At 63.3% G+C, this 11,779-nt stretch overlaps 2 non-coding genes across 2 annotated transcripts; both read right to left on the reverse strand.

Annotated features, from left to right (window-relative positions):
- Positions 1–3,724: 3,724 nt before the first annotated feature.
- Positions 3,725–3,843, reverse strand: LOC131863774 (5S ribosomal RNA). Its single transcript, XR_009362669.1, has one exon. It is a non-coding gene; the product is annotated as a 5S ribosomal RNA (ribosomal RNA).
- A 7,817-nt stretch (positions 3,844–11,660) lies between these two features.
- Positions 11,661–11,779, reverse strand: LOC131863766 (5S ribosomal RNA). The gene has a single exon (XR_009362661.1). It is a non-coding gene; the product is annotated as a 5S ribosomal RNA (ribosomal RNA).

The following is an 11,779-nucleotide window of genomic DNA, read 5'->3' on the forward strand; positions in this document are numbered from 1 at the left end:
AACGCTGGTGCGAACCTGGGAGCGCTCCGATGTGTGCTCCAAGGTGCGGCGTGCACGAAGTCGGACCCCGGTTTGCCCCGGGTGCGCACCTCGCGTGCACCTTGGTGCGCACACCTTGGCTGGGTTGCGCGCCCTGGTGGGCACCATGGTGCGCACCAAGGAGCGCTCCGAAGTGTGCTCCAAGGTGCGGCGTGCACGAAGTCGGAGCCCGGTTTGCCCCGGGTGCGCACCTCGCGTGCACCTTCGCCGCGGTGGGCACCATGGCGTGCACGAAGTCGGAGCCCGGTTTGCCCCGGGTGCGCACCTCGCGTGCACCTTCGCCGGGGTGGGCACCTTGGTGTGCAGACCTTGGCTGGGTTGCGCGCCCTGGTGGGCACCATGGTGCGCACCAAGGAGCGCTCCGAAGTGTGCTCCAAGGTGCGGCCTGCACGAAGTCGGAGCCCGGTTTGCCCCGGGTGTGCACCTCGGGTGGGCACCTTGGTGCGCATGCCTTGCCTGGGCTGCGCACCAGGGCGGGCTCAAGATGGCACCCGCGTTCCTTTTTTTTCACTATCTTTCAAAACGGAAATTTTAAAATCTCATTTTTTTTTGCCTTTTTCTGGAAATTAGTGAAGGCAGCGCATCAAAGGTGCGCACCTCGCTGCCCACCACGGTGCGCAACGCCGGTGGGCACCCGGGAGTGCTTCGAAGTGTGCTCCAAGGTGCTGCGTGCACGTTGTCGGAGCCCGGTTTGCCCCGGGTGCGCACCTCGCGTGCACCTTCGTCGGGGTGGGCACCTTGGCTGGGTTTGCCCCGGCTGCGCTCCGAAGCGGGGTTATTGGAGCGCCGCCTCTTTTTTTGTCGGAGCGTTTGGTGGGGTTTCTCGCATTGGCTCTTCCGAGGCCCGGTTGCCACCCTGGCGCGCACGAAGTCGGAAGTAGGGTTAATTGCCCGGGTGCGCACCTTTGCCAGGGTGGGCACCTTACCTGGGCTGCGCACCAGGGCGGGCTCAAGATGGCACGCGCGTTCCGTTTTTTTCACTATCTTTCAAAACGGAAATTTTAAAATCTCCTTTTTTTTTTGCCTTTTCTGGAAATTAGTGAAGGCAGCGCATCAAAGGTGCGCACCTCGCTGCCCACCTTGGTGTGCTCTGAGGTGCGCACCCGGGAGCGCTACGAAGTGTGCTCCAAGGTGCGGCGTGCACGTTGTCGGAGCCCGGTTTGCCCCGGGTGCGCACCTCGCCTGCACCTTGGCCGGGGTGGGCACCTTGGCTGGGTTTGCCCAGGGTGCGCTCCGAAGCGGGGTTACTGGAGCGCCCCCTCTTTTTTTGTCAGAGCGTTTGGTGGGGTTTCTCGCATTGGCTCTTCCCAGGCCCGGTTGTTGGGTGCGCTCCCACCCTGGCGCGCGCGAAGTTGGAAGTTGGGTTAATTGCCCGGGCGCGCACCTTCGCCAGGGTGGGCACCTTGGTGCGCACACCTTGGCTGGGCTGCGCACCAGGGCGGGCTCAAGATGGCACCAGCATTCCCTTTTTCTCATTATCTTTCAAAACGGAAATTTTAAAATCTCGTTTTTTTTTTGCCTTTTATGGAAATTAGTGAAGGCATCGCATCAAAGGTGCGCACCTCGCTGCCCACCTTGGTGTGCTCCGAGGTGCCCACCACGGTGCGCAACGCCGGTGCGAACCCGGGAGCGCCCCGATGTGTGCTCCAAGGTGCGGCGTGCACGAAGTCGGACCCCGGTTTGCCCCGGGTGCGCACCTCGCGTGCACCTTGGTGCGCACACCTTGGCTGGGTTGCGCGGCCTGGTGGGCACCATGGTGCGCACCAAGGAGCGCTCCGAAGTGTGCTCCAAGGTGCGGCGTGCACGAAGTCGGAGCCCGGTTTGCCCCGGGTACGCACCTTCGCCGGGGTGGGCACCTCGGCTGGGTTGCGCGCCCTGGTGCGCACCAAGGAGCGCTCCGAAGTGTGCTCCAAGGTGCGGCGTGCACGAAGTCGGAGCCCGGTTTGCCCCGGGTGCGCACCTCGCGTGCACCTTCGGCGGGGTTGCGCGCCCTGGTGGGCACCATGGTGCGCACCAAGGAGCGCTCCGAAGTGTGCTCCAAGGTGCGGCGTGCACGAAGTCGGAGCCCGGTTTGCCCCGGGTGCGCACCTCGCGTGCACCTTCGGCGGGGTTGCGCGCCCTGGTGGGCACCATGGTGCGCACCAAGGAGCGCTCCGAAGTGTGCTCCAAGGTGCGGCGTGCACGAAGTCGGAGCCCGGTTTGCCCCGGGTGCGCACCTCGCGTGCACCTTCGCCGCGGTGGGCACCATGGCGTGCACGAAGTCGGAGCCTGGTTTGCCCCGGGTGCGCACCTCGCGTGCACCTTCGCCGGGGTGGGCACCTCGGCTGGGTTGCGCGCCCTGGTGCGCACCAAGGAGCGCTCCGAAGTGTGCTCCAAGGTGCGGCGTGCACGAAGTCGGAGCCCGGTTTGCCCCGGGTGCGCACCTCGCGTGCACCTTCGCCAGGGTGGGCACCTCGGTGCGCACACCTTCTCAATGTTTTCTTGCCTTTTCTGGAAATTGGTGAAGGCAGCGCATCAAAGGTGCGCACCTCGGTGTGCTCCGAGGTGCGAACCCGAGAGCGCTCCGAGGTGCCCACGAAGTCGAAAGTCGGGTTAATTGCATTGTTTTCCCCGGGTGCGCTCCGAGGTGCGCAACATCGGCGCGCACCAAGGAGGGCTCCGAAGTGTGCTCCAAGGTGCGCACGATGGCGTGCACCTCTGGTGCGCACGATTCGGAGCTCGGTTTGACCGGGGTGCGCACACCTTGGCTGGGTTGCGCACCTTTTGTGCGCTCCAAGGTGCGCACGAAGTCGGAGCTCGGTTTGCCCCGGGTGCGCACCTTCGCCAGGGTGCGCACCTTGATGCGCACGCCTTGGCTGGGCTGCGCACCTTGGTGGGCGCCATGGTGCGCACCTTTCGTGCGCTCCAAGGTGCGCACGAAGTCGGAGCTCGGTTTGCCCCGGGTGCGCACCTTGGTGGGCGCCATGGTGCACTCCGAGGTGCCCAAGATTGGTGCGCACCAAGGAGCGCTCCGAAGTGCGCTCCAAGGTGCGCGCGAAGTCGAAAGTTGGGTTAATTGTCCGGTTTGCCTCGGGTGCGCACCTTGCGTGCACCTTCGCCAGGGTGGGCGCCTTGGTGCGCACACCTTGGCTGGGCTGCGCACACCTTGGCACCCGCGTTTCCTTCATTTTAAATTTTTTTTTTTTACAATCTCTCAAGTGGGAAATTCTATAATCTCAACTTTTTTTGCCTTTTCAGGAAACTTTTGAATGGAGCGCATCATTGGTGCGCTCCGAAGTGTGCTCCAAAGCTCTCTCCAGCTGCGTGCACCTGCCCCGGCCGCGCACCCGGCCCCGCCCAGCTTCGCTCACCTGTCCCGGGCGTCTGGTGCGGAACCTTAGAGTAAGAAACATCACCGTGCACCTTGGCCAACGTGCGCGACTCGACCGAGCGCGCACTGGCCGAGGTGCACACCGATTTCACCTGGGTGCGCGCGCAGCACCTCGGGCGCACCGGGGTGCGCGCACAACGCCCGGGTTGCACCGTGGCCTGTGTGCTCGGGGCGCCTCGGGTGCGCGCTCGGTGTCGCCCCCGCGCGCGCGGTAGTGCGGGCAGCGCACCCCGGCCCGGCCCGGCCCCGACGAGAACGCAAACGGGCAAAAGGTTTATTCAAATAGCATTGCGATGCCCGGCGAAAAACTAAAAAAGGGTGCAACACCGGGACTTCCCGGGAGGTCACCCATCCCAGTACTACTTCGGCCCAAGCGCGCTTAACTGCGGAGTTCTGATGGGATCCGGTGCACTAACGCTGGTATGATCGCACCCGTTATGAGCTTGTCGCAGTGTGTACTTAGCAAACCGCGACCCACGTGCGAATCCACCCCGGCCACCCACCCCCGTCGAGGTGCACACCCTCCCTCGCGAAGTGCGCCCCGTTCGCCAAGTGTGAGCCCTGCCCGGGTGCGCGCACCTTGCTAGGGCGTCGGGTGTGCACCCGGCCCGGCCTACGTGCGTGCACCTGTAGGGGGCGTCGTGTGCGTGCAGTGTCCCGTCTGCAACGCGGTGCCCACACACCACCTCGGGCGCAACGACCTGCGCTCACATGTGGGCCGAGTGCACCTTGGTGCATGTTCGGGGCGCCTCGGGTGCACGCTCGATCTTGCCCCGGTGCACCAAGGCGCTCGGTTTGCCCCGGGTGCGCACTTGGTGCAAGGTGGGCACCCAAAATAGGGATCAAGCACCAAAACACAAGTTTCGGGATGCAAAATGGGACCCAAGGACCACAAATGCGTTCCAAGACCCATGATGGGTCCACGAGAACAAAAATGTGTTCCGAGACTTAATAAACAAATATTGGGTTTTAGGAGAAGAAACATGCTCTGATGCCCAAAACGAGAATCGACCCCGAAAAGGCCACAGGCCAAAAGTGGGATGCGAGACAAAAAAAAATGGGACCCGAGGACCAAAATTGGGTTCCCAGGTCGAAGACAGGGCAACCGGACAAGAAACGACCTCTAAGGCTCGAAATGAGTCCCGACGACTAAAACTTGACAAGAAGCACCCATCAGGCACCCAACTCGACACCCATGGGATGCCGACCCACCCGGGCTTCCACCTAGCACACCTTGGCACCCACCCACCCTCGCACCCAACCTCGCACCCAACTTAGCACCTTTGAACCCACATTGGCACTCACCCTGACCCTGGCACCTTGGAACCCACATTGGCACTCACCTTGACCCTGGCACCCACCTTTGCACTCACCTTGGGACCCACCCTGGCTCCCACCTCGGCACCCACCCAGACACCCACCTTGGTTCCTTGGCACCCACCTTGGATCCTTGGCACCCACCCCGACACCCACCTTGGCACGCAACTTGGCTACTTGCCACCCACCTTGGCTCCTTGACGCCCACCCCGACAACCACCCCGTGACCTACCCTGGCTAGGGTTGGTGCACACCCACCCTGGTGCCCACCTTGGCACCCACCCTATGACCCACCTTGGCACGCACCTTAGTACCCACCCCGTTACCCACCCTAGGACCCACCCCGTGACCCACCTTGGCCAGGGTGGGTGCCTTGGTGCGCACAACTTGCCTGGGCTGCACACCAGGGCGGGCTCAAGATGGCACCCGCGTTCCGTTTTTTTCACTATCTTTCAAAACGGAAATTTTAAAATCTCATTTTTTTCTTTTTTTTGCCTTTTCTGGAAATTAGTGAAGGCAGCGCATCAAAGGTGCGCAATGCTGGTGCGAACCCGGGAGCGCTCCGATGTGTGCTCCAAGGTGCGGCGTGCACGAAGTCCGAGCCCGGTTTGCCCCGGGTGCGCACCTCGCGTGCACCTTCGCCGGGGTGAGCACCTTGGCTGGGTTGCGCGCCCTGGTGCGTACCAAGGAGCGCTCTGAAGTGTGCTCCAAGGTGCGGCGTGCACGAAGTCGGAGCCCGGTTTGCCCCGGGTGTGCACCTCGGGTGCGCACCTCGCGTGCACCTTCGCTGCGGTGGGCACCTTGGCTGGGTTGCGCGCCTTGGTGGGCACCATGCAGTGCACGAAGTCGGAGCCCGGTTTGCCCCGGGCGCGCACCTCCGCCAGGGTGGGCACCTTGGTGCGCACAACTTGCCTGGGCTGCGCATCAGGAAGGGCTCAAGATGGCACCCGCGTTCCGTTTTTTTCACTATCTTTCAGAACGGAAATTTTAAAATATCGTTTTTTTTTGCCTTTTCTGGAAATTAGTGAAGGCAGCGCATCAAAGGTGCGCAACGCTGGTGCGAACCTGGGAGCGCTCCGATGTGTGCTCCAAGGTGCGGCGTGCACGAAGTCGGAGCCCGGTTTGCCTCGGGTGCGCCCTGGTGGGCACCATGGTGCGCACCAAGGAGCGCTCCGAAGTGTGCTCCAAGGTGCGGCCTGCACGAAGTCGGAGCCCGGTTTGCCCCGGGTGTGCACCTCGGGTGGGCACCTTGGTGCGCATGCCTTGCCTGGGCTGCGCACCAGGGCGGGCTCAAGATGGCACCCGCGTTCCTTTTTTTTCACTATCTTTCAAAACGGAAATTTTAAAATCTCATTTTTTTTTGCCTTTTTCTGGAAATTAGTGAAGGCAGCGCATCAAAGGTGCGCACCTCGCTGCCCACCACGGTGCGCAACGCCGGTGGGCACCCGGGAGTGCTTCGAAGTGTGCTCCAAGGTGCTGCGTGCACGTTGTCGGAGCCCGGTTTGCCCCGGGTGCGCACCTCGCGTGCACCTTCGTCGGGGTGGGCACCTTGGCTTGGTTTGCCCCGGCTGCGCTCCGAAGCGGGGTTATTGGAGCGCCGCCTCTTTTTTTGTCGGAGCGTTTGGTGGGGTTTCTCGCATTGGCTCTTCCGAGGCCCGGTTGCCACCCTGGCGCGCACGAAGTCGGAAGTAGGGTTAATTGCCCGGGTGCGCACCTTTGCCAGGGTGGCACCTTACCTGGGCTGCGCACCAGGGCGGGCTCAAGATGGCACGCGCGTTCCGTTTTTTTCACTATCTTTCAAAACGGAAATTTTAAAATCTCCTTTTTTTTTTGCCTTTTCTGGAAATTAGTGAAGGCAGCGCATCAAAGGTGCGCACCTCGCTGCCCACCTTGGTGTGCTCTGAGGTGCGCACCCGGGAGCGCTACGAAGTGTGCTCCAAGGTGCGGCGTGCACGTTGTCGGAGCCCGGTTTGCCCCGGGTGCGCACCTCGCCTGCACCTTGGCCGGGGTGGGCACCTTGGCTGGGTTTGCCCAGGGTGCGCTCCGAAGCGGGGTTACTGGAGCGCCCCCTCTTTTTTTGTCAGAGAGTTTGGTGGGGTTTCTCGCATTGGCTCTTCCCAGGCCCGGTTGTTGGGTGCGCTCCCACCCTGGCGCGCGCGAAGTTGGAAGTTGGGTTAATTGCCCGGGCGCGCACCTTCGCCAGGGTGGGCACCTTGGTGCGCAAACCTTGGCTGGGCTGCGCACCAGGGCGGGCTCAAGATGGCACCAGCATTCCCTTTTTCTCACTATCTTTCAAAACGGAAATTTTAAAATCTCGTTTTTTTTTTGCCTTTTATGGAAATTAGTGAAGGCATCGCATCAAAGGTGCGCACCTCGCTGCCCACCTTGGTGTGCTCCGAGGTGCCCACCACGGTGCGCAACGCCGGTGCGAACCCGGGAGCGCCCCGATGTGTGCTCCAAGGTGCGGCGTGCACGAAGTCGGACCCCGGTTTGCCCCGGGTGCGCACCTCGCGTGCACCTTGGTGCGCACACCTTGGCTGGGTTGCGCGGCCTGGTGGGCACCATGGTGCGCACCAAGGAGCGCTCCGAAGTGTGCTCCAAGGTGCGGCGTGCACGAAGTCGGAGCCCGGTTTGCCCCGGGTGCGCACCTTCGCCGCGGTGGGCACCATGGCGTGCACGAAGTCGGAGCCCGGTTTGCCCCGGGTGCGCACCTCGCGTGCACCTTCGCCGGGGTGGGCACCTCGGCTGGGTTGCGCGCCCTGGTGCGCACCAAGGAGCGCTCTGAAGTGTGCTCCAAGGTGCGGCGTGCACGAAGTCGGAGCCCGGTTTGCCCCGGGTGTGCACCTCGGGTGCGCACCTCGCGTGCACCTTCGCTGCGGTGGGCACCTTGGCTGGGTTGCGCGCCTTGGTGGGCACCATGCAGTGCACGAAGTCGGAGCCCGGATTGCCCCGGGCGCGCACCTCCGCCAGGGTGGGCACCTTGGTGCGCACAACTTGCCTGGGCTGCGCACCAGGAAGGGCTCAAGATGGCACCCGCGTTCCGTTTTTTTCACTATCTTTCAGAACGGAAATTTTAAAATCTCGTTTTTTTTTGCCTTTTCTTGAAATTAGTGAAGGCAGCGCATCAAAGGTGCGCAACGCTGGTGCGAACCTGGGAGCGCTCCGATGTGTGCTCCAAGGTGCGGCGTGCACGAAGTCGGACCCCGGTTTGCCCCGGGTGCGCACCTCGCGTGCACCTTGGTGCGCACACCTTGGCTGGGTTGCGCGCCCTGGTGGGCACCATGGTGCGCACCAAGGAGCGCTCCGAAGTGTGCTCCAAGGTGCGGCGTGCACGAAGTCGGAGCCCGGTTTGCCCCGGGTGCGCACCTCGCGTGCACCTTCGCCGCGGTGGGCACCATGGCGTGCACGAAGTCGGAGCCCGGTTTGCCCCGGGTGCGCACCTCGCGTGCACCTTCGCCGGGGTGGGCACCTTGGTGTGCAGACCTTGGCTGGGTTGCGCGCCCTGGTGGGCACCATGGTGCGCACCAAGGAGCGCTCCGAAGTGTGCTCCAAGGTGCGGCCTGCACGAAGTCGGAGCCCGGTTTGCCCCGGGTGTGCACCTCGGGTGGGCACCTTGGTGCGCATGCCTTGCCTGGGCTGCGCACCAGGGCGGGCTCAAGATGGCACCCGCGTTCCTTTTTTTTCACTATCTTTCAAAACGGAAATTTTAAAATCTCATTTTTTTTTGCCTTTTTCTGGAAATTAGTGAAGGCAGCGCATCAAAGGTGCGCACCTCGCTGCCCACCACGGTGCGCAACGCCGGTGGGCACCCGGGAGTGCTTCGAAGTGTGCTCCAAGGTGCTGCGTGCACGTTGTCGGAGCCCGGTTTGCCCCGGGTGCGCACCTCGCGTGCACCTTCGTCGGGGTGGGCACCTTGGCTGGGTTTGCCCCGGCTGCGCTCCGAAGCGGGGTTATTGGAGCGCCGCCTCTTTTTTTGTCGGAGCGTTTGGTGGGGTTTCTCGCATTGGCTCTTCCGAGGCCCGGTTGCCACCCTGGCGCGCACGAAGTCGGAAGTAGGGTTAATTGCCCGGGTGCGCACCTTTGCCAGGGTGGGCACCTTACCTGGGCTGCGCACCAGGGCGGGCTCAAGATGGCACGCGCGTTCCGTTTTTTTCACTATCTTTCAAAACGGAAATTTTAAAATCTCCTTTTTTTTTTGCCTTTTCTGGAAATTAGTGAAGGCAGCGCATCAAAGGTGCGCACCTCGCTGCCCACCTTGGTGTGCTCTGAGGTGCGCACCCGGGAGCGCTACGAAGTGTGCTCCAAGGTGCGGCGTGCACGTTGTCGGAGCCCGGTTTGCCCCGGGTGCGCACCTCGCCTGCACCTTGGCCGGGGTGGGCACCTTGGCTGGGTTTGCCCAGGGTGCGCTCCGAAGCGGGGTTACTGGAGCGCCCCCTCTTTTTTTGTCAGAGCGTTTGGTGGGGTTTCTCGCATTGGCTCTTCCCAGGCCCGGTTGTTGGGTGCGCTCCCACCCTGGCGCGCGCGAAGTTGGAAGTTGGATTAATTGCCCGGGCGCGCACCTTCGCCAGGGTGGGCACCTTGGTGCGCACACCTTGGCTGGGCTGCGCACCAGGGCGGGCTCAAGATGGCACCAGCATTCCCTTTTTCTCACTATCTTTCAAAACGGAAATTTTAAAATCTCGTTTTTTTTTTGCCTTTTATGGAAATTAGTGAAGGCATCGCATCAAAGGTGCGCACCTCGCTGCCCACCTTGGTGTGCTCCGAGGTGCCCACCACGGTGCGCAACGCCGGTGCGAACCCGGGAGCGCCCCGATGTGTGCTCCAAGGTGCGGCGTGCACGAAGTCGGACCCCGGTTTGCCCCGGGTGCGCACCTCGCGTGCACCTTGGTGCGCACACCTTGGCTGGGTTGCGCGGCCTGGTGGGCACCATGGTGCGCACCAAGGAGCGCTCCGAAGTGTGCTCCAAGGTGCGGCGTGCACGAAGTCGGAGCCCGGTTTGCCCCGGGTACGCACCTCGCGTGCACCTTCGCCGGGGTGGGCACCTCGGCTGGGTTGCGCGCCCTGGTGCGCACCAAGGAGCGCTCCGAAGTGTGCTCCAAGGTGCGGCGTGCACGAAGTCGGAGCCCGGTTTGCCCCGGGTGCGCACCTTCGCCGCGGTGCGCACCATGGCGTGCACGAAGTCGGAGCCCGGTTTGCCCCGGGTGCGCACCTCGCGTGCACCTTCGGCGGGGTTGCGCGCCCTGGTGGGCACCATGGTGCGCACCAAGGAGCGCTCCGAAGTGTGCTCCAAGGTGCGGCGTGCACGAAGTCGGAGCCCGGTTTGCCCCGGGTGTGCACCTCGCGTGCACCTTCGGCGGGGTTGCGCGCCCTGGTGGGCACCATGGTGCGCACCAAGGAGCGCTCCGAAGTGTGCTCCAAGGTGCGGCGTGCACGAAGTCGGAGCCCGGTTTGCCCCGGGTGCGCACCTCGCGTGCACCTTCGCCGCGGTGGGCACCATGGCGTGCACGAAGTCGGAGCCCGGTTTGCCCCGGGTGCGCACCTCGCGTGCACCTTCGCCGGGGTGGGCACCTCGGCTGGGTTGCGCGCCCTGGTGCGCACCAAGGAGCGCTCCGAAGTGTGCTCCAAGGTGCGGCGTGCACGAAGTCGGAGCCCGGTTTGCCCCGGGTGCGCACCTCGCGTGCACCTTCGCCAGGGTGGGCACCTCGGTGCGCACACCTTCTCAATGTTTTCTTGCCTTTTCTGGAAATTGGTGAAGGCAGCGCATCAAAGGTGCGCACCTCGGTGTGCTCCGAGGTGCGAACCCGAGAGCGCTCCGAGGTGCCCACGAAGTCGAAAGTCGGGTTAATTGCATTGTTTTCCCCGGGTGCGCTCCGAGGTGCGCAACATCGGCGCGCACCAAGGAGGGCTCCGAAGTGTGCTCCAAGGTGCGCACGATGGCGTGCACCTCTGGTGCGCACGATTCGGAGCTCGGTTTGACCGGGGTGCGCACACCTTGGCTGGGTTGCGCACCTTTTGTGCGCTCCAAGGTGCGCACGAAGTCGGAGCTCGGTTTGCCCCGGGTGCGCACCTTCGCCAGGGTGCGCACCTTGATGCGCACGCCTTGGCTGGGCTGCGCACCTTGGTGGGCGCCATGGTGCGCACCTTTCGTGCGCTCCAAGGTGCGCACGAAGTCGGAGCTCGGTTTGCCCCGGGTGCGCACCTTGGTGGGCGCCATGGTGCACTCCGAGGTGCCCAAGATTGGTGCGCACCAAGGAGCGCTCCGAAGTGCGCTCCAAGGTGCGCGCGAAGTCGAAAGTTGGGTTAATTGTCCGGTTTGCCTCGGGTGCGCACCTTGCGTGCACCTTCGCCAGGGTGGGCGCCTTGGTGCGCACACCTTGGCTGGGCTGCGCACACCTTGGCACCCGCGTTTCCTTCATTTTAAATTTTTTTTTTTTACAATCTCTCAAGTGGGAAATTCTATAATCTCAACTTTTTTTGCCTTTTCAGGAAACTTTTGAATGGAGCGCATCATTGGTGCGCTCCGAAGTGTGCTCCAAAGCTCTCTCCAGCTGCGTGCACCTGCCCCGGCCGCGCACCCGGCCCCGCCCAGCTTCGCTCACCTGTCCCGGGCGTCTGGTGCGGAACCTTAGAGTAAGAAACATCACCGTGCACCTTGGCCAACGTGCGCGACTCGACCGAGCGCGCACTGGCCGAGGTGCACACCGATTTCACCTGGGTGCGCGCGCAGCACCTCGGGCGCACCGGGGTGCGCGCACAACGCCCGGGTTGCACCGTGGCCTGTGTGCTCGGGGCGCCTCGGGTGCGCGCTCGGTGTCGCCCCCGCGCGCGCGGTAGTGCGGGCAGCGCACCCCGGCCCGGCCCGGCCCCGACGAGAACGCAAACGGGCAAAAGGTTTATTCAAATAGCATTGCGACGCCCGGCGAAAAACTAAAAAAGGGTGCAACACCGGGACTTCCCGGGAGGTCACCCATCCCAGTACTACTCCGGCCCAAGCGCGCTTAACTGCGGAGTTCTGATGGGATCCGGTGCACTAATGCTGGTATGATCGCACCC

Source organism: Cryptomeria japonica, unplaced genomic scaffold, assembly GCF_030272615.1.
Source record: "Cryptomeria japonica unplaced genomic scaffold, Sugi_1.0 HiC_scaffold_68, whole genome shotgun sequence".
In the NCBI taxonomy this organism is placed as follows: domain Eukaryota; kingdom Viridiplantae; phylum Streptophyta; class Pinopsida; order Cupressales; family Cupressaceae; genus Cryptomeria; species Cryptomeria japonica.